The sequence below is a fragment of the Protopterus annectens genome, chromosome 15.part0 (genome assembly GCF_019279795.1).
Source record: "Protopterus annectens isolate FY-2018-M chromosome 15.part0, PAN1.0, whole genome shotgun sequence".
NCBI classification, from domain to species: Eukaryota; Metazoa; Chordata; order Ceratodontiformes; family Protopteridae; genus Protopterus; species Protopterus annectens.
The window spans coordinates 235,165,854-235,190,028 of NC_056749.1; positions in this window are offsets into that span (position 1 = coordinate 235,165,854).

The window sequence follows — 24,175 nt, forward strand, 5'->3', positions numbered from 1 at the left end:
TAGACAGGAAGATGAAGGGGCAGATAAAGATTTTTTTCTCTCAGATTTCTGATTCAGATTGAGAGAAGAGCTCAATTTCTGATTCTCCATGTGGGGGAGTTTCCAGACTGTGCAAGTACTCTCTGTGAGAGAACAATGAGGTTTCTTAGTCCTTCAGAAAATATTATCAGGTTTTGAAGGAATTTCCAGAACCTTTACCCATTTCTCCAGTTATGTCAGCTTTGGAGGATGTGTGTTTTATTGCCTGCAGTTTCCCCAGCAGTTAGCCTGCTGCCCATAAAATGCAGATAAGATCTATAAAATTCCTCAGCTTTTTAAGTTTTTATGCACTCTTCCCAAACCTGACCCAGTAGCTACTGCTTTATTTAATCCTACTGATGCTAAACATTTAGTTAATTCCAATCTTACTATCTCTGATAAGGATGAGAAGATTATTAAGTGTGGAGGAAAGTATATGCATCTACAAAACTGATTTTAAGCATTTTTAATTGTCAGGCTCATATGCTAAAGTTTGTTCTGTTTGTGGTGGTATCAGGACTGTTCCGTCTAGATTTTTTTCTTGTGAGGAAAAATCTGACTTAAACAATTTAGTTGTTTCTATTGTACAAGTCCCTACTCATTGTTTACAGTGTGTGTCTGTGTATGATTCATTTGATACTGTATACCTTGCATGCTTTGCACTTCACATTCTGTAACCTTTGCACTAATTCTGCCTTATTTAATTTTATTTTTCAGTTGCATGGGTTTCTTTCATGCGTGACCCCCACCCCCACTTGGGATTAACTACAATACACATTTTCCACTTCATCCACTGAAGCTGACTATCGTAACTAAATAAAACTCCAGGAAGCAAGAACTTGACACCCTACAGCTTTTCTGTTGTAATAGGTGAATTGCAACTTAGTTTTTGTTAGGTTTTAAGGCTTAAAAGGTGTATGCACAACATCAGTGAAGAGTTCCAGCCAATTGACAGTAGATTGGGTCAATACCTTGAATCAGCCTTACACACACACACACACACACACACACACACACACACACACACACACACACACACACACACTTACTTACTGTTTACATTAGTAAATTTTGCTTTTACTTTCAGCATAGTCTCTAGACTAATCACAACTCTCTCTAATTTACACTGCAGGCACATAAACAGGGTTGTTTGGCAGTTTTAAAGTATTCCAGAGCTACTTCAATTAAGCTTTTGTTAGATGCTGATATTTTAAGCTCAGTACTCACCTTTAAACTGATAATTTTTTCAGGTCTATTCCTTGTGGGGCTGAACCCGCTCTCATCCCTGCCCCCATCCTCACCCTCCCCATAACATCAACCTTATACCTAGCCTGACCCCTCCCATACTTCTCTTCCACCTATCCCATAACCCCCTAATTATTCCCGTATTATACTTCTTCGTTATTGTACTCTACCTCCCCACCCATTTCTAAATAAGCCCATATAGTACTCTATCCTCTAAACTACTTCTATCCTGCTCATATTCTTTATCACACTGCACTCAACCACCATCATGTCCATCACAACTATTACTTTGATCTTGCTTCTCTCACTTACACTCTCTCTCCTAACAATAATCACAACTTTCCAGGCACCCAACATATCTCCTGCACATACCTGTACAACCAGCACCCTTAATCCACAATTATCAAGTTACTCAGACATCCACCCTAGCTTATTCACAGCTAATACCTCTGTACTATGCAAAGTGAAAATTCTACCTCTCCAAAGACACTCCTCTTATCATACCACCAGCAGCAACTATACTATTTTTAGGAAAAAGTATAACCTACACAATTTGCCAAAGCACTATTTCCCGGTGTGGTGATGTACAACCCAACCCAGGTCCAGCCCCTCTCAGCTCTAGCGAACCTAAAAAATCTCTTATGCTATCAACCATAAATTGCCAAAGCCTTAGGAACAAGATACCTGAACTCCACGCCTGGATTTCTAAGTACAACCCAAATATTATAGCAGCTACTGAAACCTGGGTGAAATCATATCTAAAAGACACTGAATTTCTCCCCCCAAGCTACTCATGCCTGAGAGTCGATCGACCCAACAAGAGAGGAGGAGGAGTAGCAATACTTTTCCCTAGCAATTACACATTAATCCCCTACTCAAAGCCAACACCCAACTTCTCCCCAGCCAAAATACTAATCTCTATATTAAAACTTAACAACCATAAAAACATTTGCATAATTGCCCTTTATATTCCCCCAGGAAACAACATACCGATATTAGAAAACATACTTGCCTGGACTTCCCAAAATATAGATAATGAAACCATCATTCTAGGTGATGTAAATATCGACTGGCTAGATATAGGCCACAACAACCCCTCAAAAAACATAAATCTTTACAACTTTTCCCAACTAATTGAAGACATCACTAGACCTCACAAAAAGTACAACTGGGGCTCCACAATAGACTGGATATTAGTATCCCACCCTTTCAATGTCATCAGTGCAGGCATACTACCTAATACCATTAGTGACCACCACCCAGCATATATCATACTCAAAACTACTCCAACCACAGGCCAACACCAATACAAATCTACCAGAAATTTTACTAAGTTCCAATCATCCATATTTAATGAAACCTTAGCTAAAGTAAACTGGAAACCTCTCAAATCCTTACCACTTAATGAGGCTGTTGAATTCTTTAACTCAACATTTCTAGACATCCTAAATAGGCAAGCACCCACCCACCAAAAATTAATAAAACATGCATGCTGGCTCTCAAAATCCACCAAAGAAGTAATGTCCACAAGGGATAAAATTGGAAATCATGGCAGAAAAACAAAGACCCCCTCATCTCTACTACATTACAAGCAACTCCAGGCAAAATGTCTAATAACCACTGATAAAAAAAGACCACTACTTCCACCTACAAAGCCAACATAAAAATAATCCCCAACAATTCTGGTCCTCCATCAGCCAACTATTACACCCAGGCTCTCAAAGCAATCCATCCCCTGACCCACAAAAACTCCCACTGAACTTGCTACCCTCTTCAATTCCTACTTCATTGACACCATAGCTAACCTAACCACCACCTTTCCTACAGTTAACAGCACCACCACCAAGACAGCTGATGACCAAATCATCCCGGAAAACAAGTCTACCCTTAACCCTAACCTAAAATTCTCCCCCATACCCACCAGCACAATAAAAAAACTTTACTTAAGATAAAACCCTGTACTCTGGCCCCCTGACAATCTACCCCCACACTTCGTGCAGCTAGCAGCAAACTCTATAGCTTATCCCATCAGCATACTCATTAATAGATCAATTAAAGAATCCCTTGTCCCAGACATCTGGAAAAAAGCATTCATTCTTCCCTTACACAAAGGTGGCACCAACACAGACACCACAAACTTTCGACCCATAGCAATTCTCCCACCTCTCTCTAAAATACTGGAAAAATGCATCCATGCCCAACTCCTCAACCACCTGCATGAAAATTAAATTTTATCACCCACTCAGCATGGTTTCAGACAAAGACACAGCACCACTACTGCCCTCCTATCCTTCCTTGATACAGTTAACCGGGCACGGGATTCTGGTAAAATAATTGCTTCACTTTTCCTTGACCTCTCCAAAGCTTTTGATACCATTTCCTACACTATCCTACTCTCTAAACTATCCAACCTCCACATTTCTCCCCCTACGCTACAATGGTACAACAGCTATCTCTCCAATAGGCAGCAATCCTCCAAATGGCAACAGTCTTACTCTCCCTTCCTCAGTACATCCACAGGGGTACCCCAAGGCTCTATACTTGGTCCTCTCTTATTTAGCATCTTTATTAACAACTTTCACACCACTCTCCTGCAATGCTCAGTAATGCAGTATGCTGATGACTCTACAATAATATACAATGCAAATTCCAGCTCTGAACTCCAGCAAATTACCCAGAATGCCCTCACATCTACTGAATCTTGGATGCTTAACAATCATCTTACCCTAAATCCAAAAAAAAACTAAACTAGTAATTTTTACTCCTAGGAAAACCACTCCATTTGATAAAAAACTCTTCACTATACAAGCCCAAGACAATACCACTATAGAAGTTGTCCCACACACTAAATTACTAGGCATTATTATAGATGAAAACCTTAACTTTGACCTACACATAAACAATAACATAAGAAAAACACACCAAAAGCTTGGTATGCTCAACAGGCATCAACACTTTCTTAGCCTCTCTACAAGACAAACCCTTGCAACTACCTTTTTATTACCCTCTCTCCTTTATGGTGCCCCTCTCCTCACTAATATCCAGAATTCTACAAAATCCAAACTTGCTATGTGTTGCAACAGAATAGCAAAATTTGCCACTAAGGCCACATTCTCATCCCACCATTGTAAGTCACTGAATCAATTAGGGTGGCTGGAACTCCCCCACCATCTCTCATTCACCCAACTAACTACTGTGCACAAAATAATCTACAGACCCACAGACTGTCCTGCTCTGTCAACTCTACTTGCCAAATACCATTCCAGCAGGCATCTAAGATCTGAAAATCATCTACTTCTAAAAGTATATAAGCCCACCTTGCCAGCTGGTCAACTCCTCTATGCCTTCACCATCGCCAAACTATGGAACTCACTTCCGCCTTCTATAAGAAACACAGGCAGCACCACCACCTTCAAACAAATGCTGAAAAATCATCTCAACTCTTCCTGGCTATGTTCCTGCTCTATAACCTAACCTCTTCACTCTCCTTATATGATTACTAAACTCCTATGTCTTTTGCTACGAGTGACTGATGATATTTTCTCCATATTTATTTTTATCTTCACTTGTTGATTCTGATACAATAATACAGATCTCTGTTGATACCAATCTGATTGAATTCATTGAATTCTGCTTTAATGTATATTTTCTGTATATATTGCTGTAATCAAACAAACTAGATTCCTGCTTTTATGTATATATCACTATATTTACTATCTGTAATACTGTTTCTGCTTCTGTACTAATTAATGTTTATATTTTTTCTGTAACTCATTGGAGCTTTTCTCCCCGGGCCTCCACTGAAAATGGGCTCTTTTAGTCCCAGTGGACTTATCCCGGTAAACAAATGCAATAAATAAATAAATAAATAAAATAAGGCTTTGCCCACTCGTGCTGTTTTCAGGAGGTAGGCCTGCTGCCTTCACAGAACCTCCCAGATGATGGTAAAATAAGATTTTAAATACTCCTTTGGATGCATATTCTGCTTTTGGCTCTTCTACTGAGGTGATGAAAAAGTGTGATGAAAAGGGTAAACTGAGACAGGACATCTCTAAGATTTTTTAGCCCTCCTTTCCTAAATTCTCTAAGGAATTCTCTTCATACTTTGCTTGGTGAGCAATTTCTGGGGAGATAAAAGAACATTTGTGTGGGACAGCAAAGACGGTTGCAAGCACATAAAGATAAAAGAGATGCTTGCCCTGTTCAAGGCAATCAAGTCTCTGAATCATCCTTGCTCCCCAGGACCTCTTCAAGTTGTTACAGACAATACCACAGTCATGTAATGCATCAGTACACAAAGGGGAACCAGGTTGTACCCCTTTTGCAGACTAGCTATGTTAGCATGGAATATAGATTCACAGAACAGTCTCACTCTACAGGCTTCCTACATTTTGTCAGAAAAAAATTGTGTGGCAAACAAGCTGAGCAGGACAAGAGCAGATCCTCACACCTGGAAAATAGATCAGGGGGTCTTCTAAGATTTGAATTATCTGTGAGGAGTTCTTCAAGTAGACCTATTTGCTTCCTCCCTGAAAACTTAAGCTGGCATGATTCTGCTCCAGGACTCCATACATAAAAGCCTGGAAGACTGACACCTTTTCTTTTTTCTTGGACAGAAATGTTCCTATATGCTTTTCTACCCTTTCCACTGATATCCAGGGTTCTTCTGAAGATTCAGAAGGAATCCCCAAAGATCGTTTTGGTGACTCCCTTCTGTCTGAGGCAACTATGGTTCTACCTTGTTTTGGAAATGGCCAGAGGCAATTACCACAAGCTTCCTCATAGACTGGATCTACTCACACAAGAACAGGAGTATTTGATACACCCAGATCCCAATAAACTTCACTTAACTGCCTGGATGATGGGGTCTTAATTCCATTTAGACACCTGATTACTGAGGATGTGCAGCAGATACTAATGAAGGCAAGAAAGCCTGCTACTAAAAAATCATATTTAAGTAAATGGAAAAGATTTTCTAGTAGGTGTCAACAACATCACCAGCAACAATTCAAGTCTAGTCATCTATAGTTTTACAATATCTGTGCGAGTTATTATCCTATGGCCTTTCTTACTCCTCCATCAGCCAGTTTAGGTGTCTGCCCATGGATCCTCCTCTTTTAATGCTTTCTCATGTCAAAATGTTTTTGAAAGGGTTTTGCATAAGAGGTTTCCAAGAAAAACAGTGACCCTCCTTGGGATCTTAATTTTGTGATAGAAAAGCTAATGCTTGCTCCATTTGAACCACCTTACCTGGCTGACTTTTCTTAACATGGAAACATATTTACTGATTGCTCTGACCTCTGCAAGAAACGTTTCTGAGTTGCAAGCTCTTATGGTGAGGCAACCCTATCTAATTTTTCACAGAGACAGGCAAGATTTCTTTGAGAACTAATCCTTCTTTTATGCTTAAAGTGGTATCCAAATTTACTTTAAGCCAAACTATCCATCTCCTTGTTTTCTCTCCTGAACCTAGAAATGATGGAGAAAGGGTACTACATACCTTGGATGCCCAGAGACAACTCAAACACTATCTTAACAGTACTAAGTCTTTCAGATCTTTGGCTCAATTGTTTGTTTCTTGTGAAGGTAAGAAGGGACAAACTGTGTCAAAACAGGTTATTTCCAAGTAGTTGTCTAAGGTTATCATCTTTACTTATATTCACCACAACAAAATTGTTCCAGACAGGGTCAAAACCAACTTTACCAGGGCCTTGGCTTCATCTATGGCTTTTTGGAAAAGATTAGATTACAGAAGTATTCTAGTAACTGCAAGTTGATCCCCAGCACATACTTTAATTAAAGCACTAGGTTCATAGGTTCATAGATTAGTACTAAGCTAGTTGCCCTTGCGTGCCATTTTAAGCTTAGCCAATTATCCCTTGTGAGACTCAAACCCTGCATCTTGTGTTTGTAAGGCAAACGCTTTAACCCTTAGGCCACCCTCCCACCCTAAAAAAATAAACAGCCTGTGCAAGGCTCGAACCCAGGACCCTACACACCATAGCCAAAGTGATTTACTACTAAGCCATGTCAGTATAATAAGTATAATTCATTCTCTAGGTCTAGATCATTCTCAAGGGGTTCCTGGACTCTTCTCTTTCTACCTCCCAGAATTTATAAGCTATGGTAATCTACCCATTTAGCTCAGGCTACTGCAACAGTTATCAATATGATGAACATAGTACAGCTGTGTAAGTAAGCATAACAAAACAATAGATGTTCGAATAATCACTGCTGCAGTAGCCACTCCCTCTTTCCACCCCAGTTGTTTTCTGGTGTGTTGTTTATGCCAGGGTGTGCACATTTATTTTTTGCTATTCCAGCATTGTCCTTTCAGGGATGAGCCTTTGTCTCCCTCTCTCTGGTGCATGAAAGATCTGAAGGGCTTAGTACCCAAACCTGTCTTTTCAGTCAGCTCAGCTCAAACTGACTGATGGTTTACGTACATGGAAGGTGCCATGAAAGTTTGGAAGCTGGTTGGCTGTTATATCCTATCCAAGATATAACCCATATAGCTAAGGCTACTGTAGCAGTGATCATTCAAACACCTTCTGTTATGGGAAGTTTACTTACATATCTGTAGAAAAAAATCATTCTACAACTTTCACCACCACTCACAAATTTTTCTCTCTCTACTACAAGATCATCCCTTCACACCACTATTGCCTACTTTCCTTGTTATTGATCCTAATCTCAGGGAATCCCTCCCTCCACTCTTCAGATAAAACCTTATCCACATTCAGAACAGACCTTAAAATCCACCTTAAACTTCAGGCCAAGTGCTCTTATCACCCAAAAGGTCACATTATTTTATTTATTTTACATTTGTTGACCGGGCTAGTCCAACTGGATACATGTCCATTTTCGGTAGAGACCCGGGGAGATAAGCTCCATTCAGCTAAGCGGATTACAAAATAATAATAATAACAATCGTAAAAACTAATAAATTACAAGAAGGTAGACAATAACAATATACATGAAGGTACCCTATAACAATATACTACCAAAACCTTTTTACATGCGTAACTGCGTACAAGATATGTTTGCATTGTTACAAGTGAATAACAGTATTTACAGGTATAAAACAAAGAATATTTCACACAGTAGAAAGCTTAATATTAGTTATAGAGAAAGCTAACAAGGAAATTCATGTTGAGTCAGCTGAGAACATATGATTTTAAGTACATTTTCACATTCTGCAGTCCAAGTGTAAAAGTAGCAAATATCTACATGGTGGGTAGTTTTCAAATTCTACAGTCCAGGAGAGACAGAAGCATGTATATACAAGATAGAGGAGATTTATGAGGGTTTATACTCCGGTACAGATTTCCAGAGAGACTAGGCTAGTAATAGCATTCAGTAAACTAGTGGCCCAGCTAACTAAGGTCAGTAGAGTAGTATGGATAGAGGCCTAAAAAAACAGTGAACAAGAGCATGGAATGAAGGAGGTTATTAGTCAGGCTTAGAGCATGGACATAGCCATTAAGTTTTAAGGAATGTTTTTAGTTGCTTCTTGAAAAGTGTTGTTGAAGAAAGAGATGTTAGTTCACTGGGAAGCCTGTTCCAAATTTTTCCCACAGAGTTTGAGAAAAGACAGTCACCTGATCTATCATTGGCTTTAAGGGTGGCCACTAGTAATTTGTTAGCTGAGCGTAGGGTTGTAAGATTTTTGTATGGGGTGATAAGGCTGCTGAGTATTGGGGTATTACTGGGATGGTGCAAAATCTTTTGGGTGATAGTAAGTTGCTGAAGTAGAAGCTGATTTTGCAGTTCCAGTCATCCTAGCTGCTTGAGATTTAGACAATGGTGGGTTCTAAATGGGGAGCCAGTGGCAAATCTGGCAATGTTACAATAGGAGGTTGACAGTTTGTTCAGGTTACTTTTGGATAGATTGGTACAAATGGGGGAGGCATATAGGAGGGTAGAGATAAGAGGAGTGTGGGCTATGGTAGTTCTAGCTAAAGGAGTAAGGAAAGGTTTAATCCTCTATAGGGAACCTAGTTTCCTATTAACTGATTTAATAGTTAAGTTAATGTGTGAATCGAAGTTCAGGTTGTGATCAATTGTTACACCTAAAAGTTTAGTGGTCACATCGGGTGCTATGAGAGTGCTATTATTGGATGTAACTATGAAATTTATAGGGGGGGATTTCTGTGAGGGAGTGAACAGTAGTAATTTAGTTTTTTTAGGGTTTAGGAGGTGACAGCATTGGGGGTGGCCACGGTGGTGCAGCGGTTAGCGTTGCCACCTCACAGCAAGAAGTTCTCTGGTTCAATTCTCGGCTGGGGTGCCTTCTGTGCGGAGTCTGCATGTCCTACCTGTAGTCGCGTGGGTTTCCTCCGGGTGCTCCGGTTTCCTCCCACATCCCAAAGACATGCAGTAGGTGGATTGGACCTCTAAATTGGCCTTAGGTGTGTGTGTGTACGTGTGTGTGTGTGTGTGTGTGTGTGTGTGTGTGTGTGTGTGTGTGTGTGTGTGTGCCTTCTGTGGAAGGTTGGGCGCCAGGCTGGCAACTCGACACTGTAAAACTCCACTGCCAATCATGAGTGGACAGATGATCTGCTGTGGCGACCCCTAACAGGGAAAAGCCGAAGGAAGAAGAAGGAGGAGGAGACAGCATTGGAAGAACCAGCTTTCTACTAAATTGAATAATTTTTGGGTGATGGAATGGAGTTCAGCAGAAGAGGCAGCGCTACAGATTAATGTGGAATCATCTTCATATTGTATGCAGTTGGCTTGAGGAAGATTAGCATTTAGATCGTTAATGAAGATAGAGAAAAGGAGAGGTCCCAAAATGGAGCCTTGTGGGACACCAAGGGTAATAGGGAGGAGAGTAGATAAGTTATTGTCCCTGAGGACTGCTTGTTGCCTGTTTTCTAGGTAGGACTTGAACCATTTTACTGCTTGGGGCCCAGTGAAAGTGATTCTAGTATATTTAGAACTAGCTGATGGCTAACCACATCGAAGGCCTTAGAGAGGTCAATAAAGAGTGCAGAGGAAAGCAGGTTGTTATTTCAATTTGTATTAATATGGTCAGAAAAGGATAAGAGTGCAGTAGTTGTACTATGGAATGGCCTAAAGCCATGCTGACAGTCAGCTAATGGGTTATTTTGGAGAAGATGATCATGTAGTTGCCGGTGGATACATTTTTCCATGATTTTAGCTAAAGGAGAGAGTAGAGCTATGGGACAAAAGGTTGAGAGTTCAGTTGAGTTATCGCCCTTATGTAGTGGGATAATGTACGAGATTTTCCAGAGAGATGGGATGGTACCTTCAGTAATGGTTCTATTGATTAGGATGGAAATGGGATAGGCAAGCACTCTAGCTGCAATTTGCAGGTATTGAGCTGGTAGTAGCTCAGCTGAGGGTGTACAAGGTTTAAGTTTTTGAAGTAGTGTATAGATAAGAAATGTTGGAACTAATTGTAACTGAAATGTAGGATGTAGTCTAGTTGGGGAGGAAGGGCAAATTGAGCTAACAGGTGGTAGGGTACTAGCTAGAGTTTGGACAGTTTCAGTAAAGAAGTTGTTGAAAGCATCAGCAATCTGGTTGGAGGAGTTATGAGAGAAACCATAGGGTGTAGGTGTCTTGGTTTGTCCTGGTTATAGAAATCTATTAATACCTGACCAGTAACTTTGTGGGTTTTGTTGATATCTTTGCTGGAGATGAAAGTAAAAGTTCTTTTTTTATCAAGCAATATTGATTTTTTAGTGGTATTTCTCAGATGTTTAAGGTTTTGATGATCAGTTGTGTTTTTAGTAGTTCTCCATTTGGCCCAGATTTTGTTTCTTTGCAACATTTTAAGCCTAGTCTCTTTTGTGAGCCAAGGAGCAACTTTGCTCCTGGTTCTGACTGTGCGAGTGGGGGCATGGTATTTTAGGATTTGCAAGAATTTAGAATTAAAGTATGACACTGCATTGACAAGAGGGAGGTGTTTTAGGGGTGACCAATCACAAGCTTTAAGCTCTACTTGGAAGGTTTCTAGGTTAAATTTTTTGTTGTTTCGGGTAGTTCTAAAGAAGGTTTGGTTGGGAATAAAAATTTTTTGTCTAATAATGTAAATGAGTGGTCACTAATGTCATCAGGAAGGATACCTGCTTTATATGTGTTGTGATGGTTATTTACTAATATCCAGTCTAAGGTGCTTTGTTTTTTACTAGGTTTATGGATTCTGGTGGGGTTGGTGATTGTTTGTGAAAAAAACATATAGGTTTATATGAGAAGTTGGGTTGTCAGACATACAGCTGTTCCAGTCAATATTAAAATCACCGAGCACTATAATTTCTTGTGGGAAGGATAGAGAGAGCCAGCAGAGGGTATTTTCAAGGGTTGTAATACTATTGCCTGGAGGTATGTAGGAGCAAATTATATATATGGATTTGCTGGCATTAATCTGAAGCTTAGAAATAAGGATTTTGACATTACTAGGTGAAGGTAATTGAACATCTAGTGAAGAAACTTGTAACTCTGATTTATACAGTATTGCCACACCTCCACCCTTTTTGGAAGTACAGTCTACTCTCAAAATATTATAACCGGGTGGGGTGATTTCATTGTCTTGGGTTACTGGTTTGAGCCATGTCTCTGTTAAACAAAAAATGTCAAAAGAGTGTATGGCTAACAGTGCATGAAGTTGGCTAATTTTATTGTTTAGGCTATGTATATTGAGTTGAGCTATGAGGGGAGAGTTGGGAGTGCTAGTGGGGGTGTGAGGGGTGGGAGGTTGTAATAGTTGGGGCTGTGTGGTGATGTTAATGTTTGGGCCAGGGTTTGGATGGATATCACCATATATTAGAAGGTGTTGTTGAAGACTGTGTATAAGTTTTAGGAATTTACAGAAAATGATATTACTCCCACCCGTTCCACTGCCCACAATTGACTTTCTAAATTTAACTATGGACATAGCTCAAGATTGTACCCCCTTTCTTATATTCTGACAGCCTTCTTTATTTACAAATATATTCCTTCAGAACTACTCATTAGGTTCTGGAACTCAAAATATTGTACACATCAGTTGCATTGATTTGTAATTTTGCAAACTGACACTACCTTGACATTTCTGAATTTGTTTTGGATTGTCTGCTTGTAAATGTCTTTGTAATTTTGCTGCCTCATCTGTCTTTTTGAACCACTGCTTTTATAGTTTTACTTGTGATTTTTTTTTCTCCTAGAATGTGCCTCCAATTAGTCAAGTCTGATTAGAGAACTACCACTGTAAACAAAAATAAGTAAATAAATTGATAAATAAACAAGAGGTTGACTTGCAAAAATGCTGTATGCGTTTTTAGGCATCAAAGGGTCATATTAGCTTCTGTTTGACATGCCTGCAAATTACTAAACACAGCATTCTTGAGTTTGTGTTTAAGCACAGTCTTGTTTTATTTATTTATTGTTATATTTTATTAATTACTATTTTTTTTTACTTATCCATTGCTGGCTAGGTTCATACCACTAGGCTAGTAGCTGCTTTTCAGGGACGACCTGAGGTGATCTTCATACTGAGTAGGAGAACTCATTTTTCAGTAGGTGTCAAGGGATCATTTACATCCACTTGAGGTACCACCAACTCAGGAGATGGGGAATCAGTTTAACACCTCATCTGAAGGATGGTACAGACAGGAGTGCAGGACTCTCTTATGTTGCATTGCAGTGTCAGTACTGGAAAAATTAACCCAAGCACCTGGGGTAGGAATAGAACCCACAGCCTTCTGACTTTCCTGCACCACAGGCAAGAGTGTAACCTGCTGAGCTACCAACAGTACACAGGCTTATGTACAGATATCCTATTTTAGCTGTATGGCTCCACAGCTGACATTTGCATTTGGAACATGGTGATCTGACATACAGACTACTATTACACTAATTCATATACAGCATGCCTCTCTCCCAACACACACACACACACACACACACAGACACATGTGCTGTGGGTTACACTTTGTGGGAAAGAAATCTGTGGACCGTTGTCATCAGATCACCTTCATTTTGATGTTTTCCATGTGCACTTGAACTTGCTGCCTTTTATATTCTGGTTTAAAGAATCTGTCATGGTTTGCTGGATTCATTTATGAGCATGAATCCTTGAGCAAGTTTACAACTGAGATGGCATCTTTGTTTAGAGAGAAAGCAAATGCTGTTGCCTGGAAAATAATGTTACTGAGTCTAGCTAACCTTGTTCCCATTGTAATTTTGTTCTGTTCCTCTCTCCTTGGCTGCCTAATTTATTACATACCTGAAATTATGATTTGGCTGTTTACTATAGAGTGTTCACGATGTTGAGGTTTTGTGTCTTTAATCAAATTCCTTTGACAAGTAATGTATAAATATGAATTATTTTTATTCTCATTTTTTTCTGGCAAAGTGGAGTTCTGACTTTTTAACTGTACCCATCAGTGAAATCCTGCACCTCCTCCATGCTGAAATGTCTACCTTTCTCTGGACGTGAGTCAGAAATCTGTCATTACATTTGGCTCGTGCACATCATCCACATCACTTTGTGGAGGATTTTCGTAACAGCCTAAGTCTACCCACATACTGCCATGGCAACCATCTTTGCAGAGGTTGCAATACAAAACACAAATACACAAACACATTTATTTATTTTATTTTATGTTATTTTATTTTATTTTACAGTTTGTTTACCGGGATAATCCATTGGGCCAAGAAGAGCCCGTTTTCAATGGAGTCTCGGGGAGAAATGCTCCATGAACAATGATATAATATGAGGACAATGCATTTACATTTATGTAATACTATTGAAGAATGATGGTATTACAAACACGACAAAAAATCCACGATTGCAGTGAACATACAGTCAGAAAAGTAAAAGGTAAAATTACACACACACACACACACACATACACACAAATAAGTCAATTAAAATAAGAAAAATCCATTGGTACATATTCCTGTTAGATTTGTTACAATGTGTACATGTGCACTTCCATAACTATAGCACAATTATTAATTGGCAGTTCAGCCTTAGCCAAATGCACTGTACATTGCCTCCACTAGGAGTCACTAGTGCCATGCATCAGGTTGCATTCATACCCCCAGGATTGGTATGATTGCTTCAGCCACTCAATCCTACCATCCCAGGCTACTTCCTGCAGCATCTGGATTGATAACCAACACTAGGTCATTTGGTACTCACTCAGGGTTCTTTGTCTGTGGTCACACAGATGGCTATGTGCCAGCTTAAACTATTTCAACCTTCCCTTCCACTGTGAAATCACATTTATGTTTAATTAGTTATTTATTTGTTTCTTTGCACTAATAATACTACAAGCATAATATTAGAAGCTGATTCAATGACAGCTAACAGAAATAAACTAGTGATCAACATGTATACAGTGAATCGAAGTAGTAGCAATATAAGTCTAACATTAGTAGCAGTGAAATATTGTCAGTAAAATAAAAAAAACATCTTAAATAGCTGAAGTCCATCATTCATAATTAGGGAAAACAATGGAAATAATAAATGGCCTATTTAGTAAAATATGTAAAATGCATATAAAATGCAAGTTAGTGAAGGGATGCTGTCAGAGGTTGACAGTGCCTAGGGTCAACTAGGCTAAATCCAGTGAATAAAATGGAGTTAGGGAAGGCAGTAAAGGGGTAAAAGTGGTCAAAACAAACCAGATCTTTTTTCAATCTGTAGCCTAATCAATACTAGCTGCAATGCAAGTGCAGGGATTCAATGAGAAAGAGTCAGCACATGCACAGTTTGTAAGCAAGCAATGAAGTGATGTGGAAGGTAATTTCAAACAAATCTGTCAGAGTGACTAAAAACTCACTTACGTGATTGCTCTAATTATGATAAGTGAATGATTAACTGTAGCTGACAAAGTAACAGACAGCTTTTAAGTCGAGCTGAAACTTTTTCATTTCCTGAAGCTGTTTTATTGTGTATATGACTGAATATAGTATCCTGAAGGTTTATCTGGCAGGAAATTATTTATTTGGATTACCATACTTCAACATTTACCAAATAAAGTAAATGGGGACAAGAGGAGGTATCCTGTCATGAGACACTTCATTTTAATTCTCAGGGCCTCTTCTTACGAAATGGCTAGATTATTGCATGAATAACAATCTTATGTCTAAACTTGAGTTAGTTATTTCAGGATGGGGGAGATATTGACATTATTTTAATGAAGGGTGTAATGTCGCATCTTTCTGTATTTTAGAAATTATATTTAAAAAAAGACACAGTGTCTGAGTAATGTTTACTCAGGAAAACTACTTTAAAAAGAGGAAATAGAGCCAGAGGTGTAAAAGTTTTGTATGCGTTCCAGAGGTCACAGTTAGGACATCTGACTCAAATTTTCTGGAGTTTAGAGGTTACCTAAGGTGAAATGTCAAAAAGCATGTACAAAATTGCTTTGCAGATTTCAAAATGTATATTTTCTCGCAATGTATATAATCATTGGCATCCCTTATTAAAGACAGCAATTTTCCTTGGATATGTGCGGCCTGATCATCATGCACACGACTGCATCCTTTCGAAAAGGTTCCTAGTCCTCAGTAATGATAAAATTATTCACGTTGGGTTAACTCTTCAACCATATGAATTCAAAGTGGAAAGATTAGCAATGACCAAAAGGCAAAGCTTTTGGCTCATAGTTTTACAAGATGCCATTGTCATTCGTTGTTGAGCTTCAGCATTACTCCTACTAACACTTCACTTCCTTGCTCTAGTCTAAAGGCCCATTCACACAGTGTACACAGAACCTAGGAGAGTATAAGCCACGCAGTACCTAAAATTCTAACCTCTGACAGTAAGACACTATTAACAGCTCCACCTGTGGAGATATCATGCAACCATACGACATCTAAATCTGCAAGTAATCAGCAGCTCTTAGCAAAATCTGAGTTAAACATGCAAATGAGCCATGCCAGATCAGTAATGCAGTCATAGGCCTCCACCCTACTGTGCTGGTAACTGACACAACAATGACTATGATACTATAATGAATGACATCTTAAATACGGGTCTTACTTCACAGAGACTGACTGCAGCACATCTCACACCAAGACGAGAGCAAGTGTCAAGGAAAATGGGACACAATGGAATGTTTGGTTAAGATCCTTCAAAAAAAATCAACTTGGTACTTAACGTGCAAGATTAGCGATCAGTAATTTAATATCCATCACCAAGATTTGTAGTTCCAGAGACAGAGAAACATCTGTTGCAGAACAGCACAGCTAAATACAATGAATCCCTTATTCTCTAAAATGTAGTAAACTTCCAAGGTTACTAGCCCTAGTAATTACATTTTTAATAAAAATTACTTTTAGTGCGCAGCTGTGTATCCTTCCTTCACCTATGCCCACATAGAGCATTTACAACTTTCATTCTTGCCATGTATGAAGGAGAAAGAGCCTTCCGAGTTAGTACACCATAAAAAAGAGTAACATTAAAGCTTTAGTTTTCCAAAACATAAAATTATGTTGCTTATTTGTCATTTATTCAGCACTGTGTGAAGGGCAGAGATGCACAAACAAGTATACAAACATGCTACAGAGACCAAAAAAAACCCATAGATTTGTGATATATGCAAGTACGCATACAAAAACATCTAAGAACTGCACAGGTGGACACACACACACACACACACACACAGACGCAGACACACACATGCTTACTTTCTACCCAGTGCTTCCTAGAAATATGTAATCCACCGAGTCCCATCTCACGGCTCTCTCTTGTGAATCCATGTTCAGCATAGATTGGCGCTCACCATGGAGACAGTACCATGACATTCACTTTCACAGAAGGGACCCGTTTCCTACGTATACTTTCACCAGAAAGGATCTGACATATTCACACTCTTTCAGTTTTACAAGATGATTTCAGACTTCAGTCTGATGAATGCATCATTCACACTCTGCTTAACCCTCTGACATATGATGAACTTATCCTGCAATTTCCATCTTATTTTAATAGTAAATAAAAAGCACCTGTAACAAAGCAAAAAAAAAAAAAAACATGCAAATGTAATCAACTTTAAACAAGCCCTACCTTTTTTGCCACATGTTTACCCAGTTACCATGTGTGTGTGTGTAGCTGACTTTAGGCAGGTTTTCAAACAAAAAAATATTGATATTTAAAAGTATTAAACTATTAATTATGTCCCTTGGATTAATGCAGTTGTATTAGACAGTGAGCTGATGGGGTGTTCTTATGAATCCTCACTAATGCTCATTCCAGAAGATGACAGCTGTTACCTTGCCAGCCTATCTACCTGGTCTATTCTAAGATATTTGTTCTTGTTTTGTATAATTCTGTGAAATGTGGGAAGGCAAGGATTATGAAAACTAACAAAAACAAAATTAAAATGTAGTAATAAAGTATAAATCCAAGTCATTCTGATCTCCTTCTTCAAACTTTACGTATGGCATATGATTGGTAGCGTTATCTCCTCACTGTGACTTGCATTGGGGAGGAGGTAAAAAGTGGAAGTCAGAAGCAACAACGTGCCATGTGTACTTTAGAACTAAATAACAGACTTACTCTTTTCTTGTTTCTGTCAACGGTATTATCACATATAAACCATGTATTTCCTTTATAGTTCAATTTTAGGTTTTCAAAAATGACTGTAATCCTGTTTGACATACTTCATGTCAATCATATTTTAAATGTCCTTCATGATCTTTAGAGTACATTTTCAAATAAGGTTATGAACTGCCATTCATTAGAAGACACCAGCTGGTTTTACACATTTAAAGAAAAGTTTATCATTTACAGCAGAGGTTTCAAGAAATGAGCTGCTAATGAATATATATATATATATATATATATATATATATATATATATATATATATATATATATATATATATATATATATAAAATTCCTCGAGTAATATAAGTATAAATATGCTTTTTCCTTTATTTCCTTTGTTGTTTTAGGTTGTTTATCCTGAACAGATTAACTGGTGGGTATTTCTTGCACATAATGCAACACAAGGTAACATAACCTGAGAGTATCCTGGTTTTCTGTTAAGAATGTTTAAGTCGTGCCAACAAAACACCCCACCCTATCTATCCATCGCAGCTCTCACAGTTAAACATTTTGTGGACATTGCTGCATAAGTAAGGGATTTAAACATATTTCTTAACCTCTGCTCTGGGGTAAAATGGCTTAGGACCCTCACATCAGTCCTTCTCAGCTCTTGGTGTTGCATGTGGTACATAGTAACCCAAGCACAAAATCCACTTTTGGAGGACTCGAACTAAAATAGGGAGCAGCAGAAGGACTTGAGGGTTATTATTATTATTATTATTATTATAGAAAGCATAAACCATGCAGCAGAAAGTGAGTCAACAGGCAATAGCAAACCAAATGCTTAGACATATAACTATAGGGATGCAGTCCAGAGGTGGAAAGGTTATAACACCTGTCAGAAAATGGTGAGGCCACAAATGGAGTACAGAATGCAGTTCTGAAACTACTATAGGGAAAGTGGGGTCACAAATCTGGAAAAAGAACAGAAGAGGGAAAACAAAGATGGTAAGGGAGACAGTATGCCATATGATGAAAGGCTAAGGGAGCTTAGATGAGAAACACTCTTATGATATGGGTATTTATGGCATTAAAGTCAGAATATGAAGGAACCAAATCAACAGAGGAAAGATACAGTAGGAAGGAAAGCTAAGTTTCAGCAATCAAAGAAGCACAGCAGGATCCAAAATTATAAAACTGTTTGATTTTTTCTTGAAGATGGAAATAAATAGGCACACACGCACATACATGTACACAGGCCAAGACTGCAGAGGTCTTTAAGACAGCTTGAGAATACTGGAGGGTTAGGATAAAAGAGGGAGAGGCACCTACATCTTGCTACCTATAACACCTGGATAAAAATAGATAAACTTACAGACTCCTGCTGGCTTATTTATATCATTCATTCAGTCAGTTATTCATTGTACCAATACCTGCATTATTCTTTTCAGGAGTCAGAATCAATCTTGACAAGTAATGGACATGAAGTAGAGAGTCAGTGTGGAACAGGATACCAGCTCAGTGGAGGTCATCTGCAAACATGCGCATACACATTGAAGGGATCTCTGTAGAATGTCAATTTACCTATGTGTATGTCTTTGGCATATGGATGGACACCAGAAATCTCACTCAAAATTCACATGGATGGAGGGGTGACATGCAAACTCTGCACATAATGCAACACAGACAGGAAATGAACTGGAGAATTAAGAGTGTTTGAGAAGCAGTGCTAATCAATGTATTGCTAAGCCATCCACTTTTACTTTTTTTTATATTTGGCTTCATTTTTCCATGTTCACAGTTCCAGCTCTACGGCTGAGTTGTATAAGCTGATGTGGTCCTTAGCTTCTAATCATGGCCCACTCACTTAGACTCTTAGCAATATTTTGAACTACTCATGTGCCATACAAACTGCAGAAACTCTGGGCTATAGTGACTGGGTCACTACAAGCATAACATGACACAGTATGCACATATCCAAGCACACAAATACTGCTCTGATCAGACCAACAACAAGCAATACTGACCAACTCAATATCTAAGTTTGTTTGTTTGAGGCACATCACATAACACTTGAGAAGACCTGTAAAATACTGCCAAAGGTCGTTACACTCACCTATGATGACTGTGTAGACCCCCCCCACCTGACCAATCAAATGTGTAAGTAAATAAAGCAGACACTCGTTATAACAAAATCACGTGGGAAGAACGAGCAAATAGTAGCACAACCATGGAACAACTTGTACAACTACTTTTTACCATTTTCATTTCAAACTGCAGTGATGGGTATTTTCTCAGTGCCTGAGTATTTATAAAATGCAATAAATGTAAAAGGATGTTCAGCCCTTGCTTCCCAAATATTGCTTAAGCCACAGCTTTGCTGGCCCATAGCTAAAACTTCCACGTCCAGCAGCCAGTGACTTTTGATTTGGTACATTGAGGTAGACACTTTAATCAGGTCCTGTATACATAAATCATTCCTGAGCTGCGTGAAAAAAAAAAGGACAAAAGGAAAACCTGTCTACTAATACATCAGCAAGCACCTCAAGTTTTGGAACAGAAAAAAAAGAAATGCATGCATATTTCAAGGAAACACAACCAAAATAGTAAAGCAAGGGAAAAGATATGCAGGCTGACAGCTTATAGTTTAAAAAAAATGAGTCAGTTAGTCAAACTAGCACATGGAAGTTTTTCAAAATGTAAGCTTTTGTGAAAACAATGCTTCCATAATGCTATAGTTTATACAGGAGAGTGAGGTAATGCAGCATTTCACTGTGCTGTCATTTAGCTGTTCTTATGATGGCTGAGTACATGAGAAGGGGCGTTCATTGGAAAATGGGTGATTTGTGCACCACATAAGCACATGAAAGGTATTACTGAAAGGTACCTCTGAGCAAGTCAAACCCATTTATCCTTATTAAAATAGGTAAAGCAGCAAGGGTGAGGCATACTATAGCATTCAAGATGTCTCATCTATTCAGTTTAAGCTTTTGCATAATGATATGGAAGCAATAATGCCCAACAGGGTGTGTGTTACTGCGTAAATAATGCCCACCAGTTGGTGTTATGAGGCCCAATACCACAGGCAGAGAGACTCTACACCCCAGAATGGGCATTATTTATACAGCGACACACACCCTGGAGGGTATTATTGCTCTTAGAGAATAGACTCTCTGCAAAATTGTTGTTTTACTTACTTTTTTTATTATTATATTTTTATATATATGTTTTGTTGTAAAATAGTTCCTCCACCTAAACTTTCAAACTTGCTGTAGTATATATAAATGTATTAATTTTTATTTATTTATCCCTTGTTAAAATAATTAATCCCACTAGGCTAATAGCTTCTTTTTAGGGGATACCCAGTAGTATTTATACTACTATGATGTTGGAGGAAGTATTTTACATCCAAAATATAACATTTAAAAAAAGATATTCAGATATTTACTTTATTTTTTGGTCTCTTACTCCAAAGATTTGTGGTTTGTTGTCAATCATTGGGGATTGAATTCACTAAATAATGAATACATTTGTGTTTCAGCCTTTATTTTCTTCAGAAATTACATGCTAACACAAATCCTGTTATTTAAGTAACTTTCTAATTTGATAAGTGCAATATTTAAAATCTGTTCCTATTTTTGAGCCTTTGTTCCCACTTTATTTTAGGCTTTATTTAGATCTCTTGAGCTACAAGGTCGAGAGGTATGCAGACCTCTTAACTGCTGCTACCTCTGTTTGATCAATCTAACCTTCTCTTTCTCGCTGTCTCTCTCTAACATAGACACAAACATACTTCTGTTTTCATGCATACATTCACACATGCAGACAGAAATGTGGACACACTTTTCTTTCTTTTTTATGTTTCTTTTAATTTTACACTTGCTAAACAGCAGAAGAGCTACTTAATGAGTGTAAAATAATGGCTCTGTCGATCACACTCTCACTTTCATGCCTGCATACACTCAAAATACACAGACAAACATATATTTTTATTTATTTATTTTTAATTTCCTTTTTTATAAATTTGACACTCACAAAACAGCAAAAGCACTGCTTAGAGAGTGTAAAATAATGGACGACAGCTTTCCAACAGTCTGAGCTCCACAGCAGCAAATTTATTTTTCAGCAGGCATTACCTCTACATTAACATCCTGCTGGAGAGAGTTTGGTCTCCAGTCAGAGTGGTGATGTACAGGTCGTCAGTCTCCAAAATCAGATAATCTGCAGCTAAAGTGCTGCCACTAAAGTTGACATCCTAATTAACTGCATTTCATTACATTTTCTGTTGTGGTCTAACTACATGCACAGCAACCAAAATAAACTTTGTTAAAGACGCTGTAATATATCCAAAGCAAAAATGGAAATGCTTGCAGTTCTATTCCTCTACATTAATGTCATGCCAGCTGTAAGTAAATTGAAAGCTTTTCACTACATGGTAAGGAATTTACATGCTTTCCCACTATACAAACATGTATCATCTTTGAGTTCAGATTTAATTTTGTTTACATTCTTTTTCAAAGAATTATGTTCAGTAAAGTGCTTCAGTAAAATAAAAAAAAAACCATATTTATCTTTCTCTCACAGTTAATGTGTAGTCTTGTATTGCACTGAATAGGACTCATTGAGGGATTGTATTACTAAAGTGACTCCCAGGCAAATGGGAGATTTTTTTTTACCTGAATCTAAAATGCCAGCCTTTGTGAAAGAATGCAATGTTTGTTTGTTTGTGTCTTTCGGCTTTTCCCGGTTAGGGGTCGCCACAGTGGAACTCCGGTCCGCTAATGTTTGGCAGTTGATTTTTAGGTACCGGCTTGCCAGGCCTGACGCACAACCTTCAATGAAGGTACGCCCATTCACGCATGTCTCCACGCAGAAGATACTCTAGCTGAGAATCGAACCAGACAGCATCTTACTGTGAGGTGACAATGCTACCGCAGCACCACCACCGCGTTATGAAAAAATGCAATGTGTTGGAGTGAAAAATACCAGAGTAACACAATGACGTAATGATCATTGTGATGTGGTTCAAATAGCTATTCTTATATTAGCTTAGCTGACATTATTAGTAGTGAACCTGTGCTACTATAGGATTATACTAGATAGCATCTGGGATGGTGATGTATTGCAAAGTTCCAGGAAATGTTTTTTCTTAAAGCAATGGGTACGATAGTAAACAGAAGAAGGCCGATGCTAAAGAAAGCAAACAAATAATGAGGAACATGGGAATAAAATTGTCCATGCTTAGAGACCTTCCTGTCACCATAAGTACAAGTTTATACCATAACACTCTAAAGGCATCTGATCAACAAGATCCAGTTACCTTTTCAATGTGGCACAGCTGTTACAAGCAATGCATGCTCTGTGCCACAGCTGTTACAAACAATGCATGCTCTGTGTCACAGCTGTTACAAGCAATGCATGCTCTGTGTCACAGCTGCATCTTCTGGGCAGCATTTTACATGTCACCACTGACTGAGTGTGTTAAGCAGTATCATAGCAATAAAAACTTGCAAGCTCAATCAGATCCTGGCCCTGAATCCTATCTTTTCACATTCCCAGACCTGCTGATAATTTATATGCAGCCACTTCTAAGAACAGGAAGTCAAAACAATTTAAATGTTATTAAGCCTGTAAGACTAGTAAACCCTGACCTCTGACAGGAGACTATATTGTCAATGCAATGCCTCAGGAAACTTTAAAATGGCTACAATAAACAAACTATGCACTAGATTGGATACTTTAGACACACCAGTCCATAGGCATTAAGGCCAATGCTAGTGCTGAAAGCTGAGATTTATGATAAAGGGACCTTTTAATGCAAAGTTCTGTCAAACATTCTTATTTTTCTGTGAGTGTGTGTATCTTGGAAAGAAACTGAAGTGACAGAGATCGAAAGGATTTTTAGTCATGAAGTGACCCAGTCTGCAATAGAATAATTGAAGATAAAGGTACCCTGACCAGTATACGCTAGTAAAGTAGATGAGTATAGGAAATGACATGTTACACTGTGACTGCTGAGCAATTGAGTAAAGAAAGTGCTTCTTTTAACAGATTTACCAAGAAAAAAATGGCTGACACTGACTCTTTCTCCATTCATCAGCAATGAATTTTTTCCAGGCACTGCTGCAAACCTTCAGCAGAGGCAGTTATATTTGGAGGTAAGAAAGAATTTCCTGGTTTCCCTAAGAATGTCTCCAGTTGTTGCCTTCTCCACTGGGGAGAAATTAAGCAGATAGTATGTTACTGCAGTCATGCAAGTGGGATACAGGATTGGTAGGAAAGTAAACGCTAAGCCAAACATTCAGAGGTGCACAGACTGATATATTTCAAATTATAAATGTACAATCTCACAAGAAACTATGAAGAGACATTAAGCTCCTCATATCCCATAATACTTTGACATCA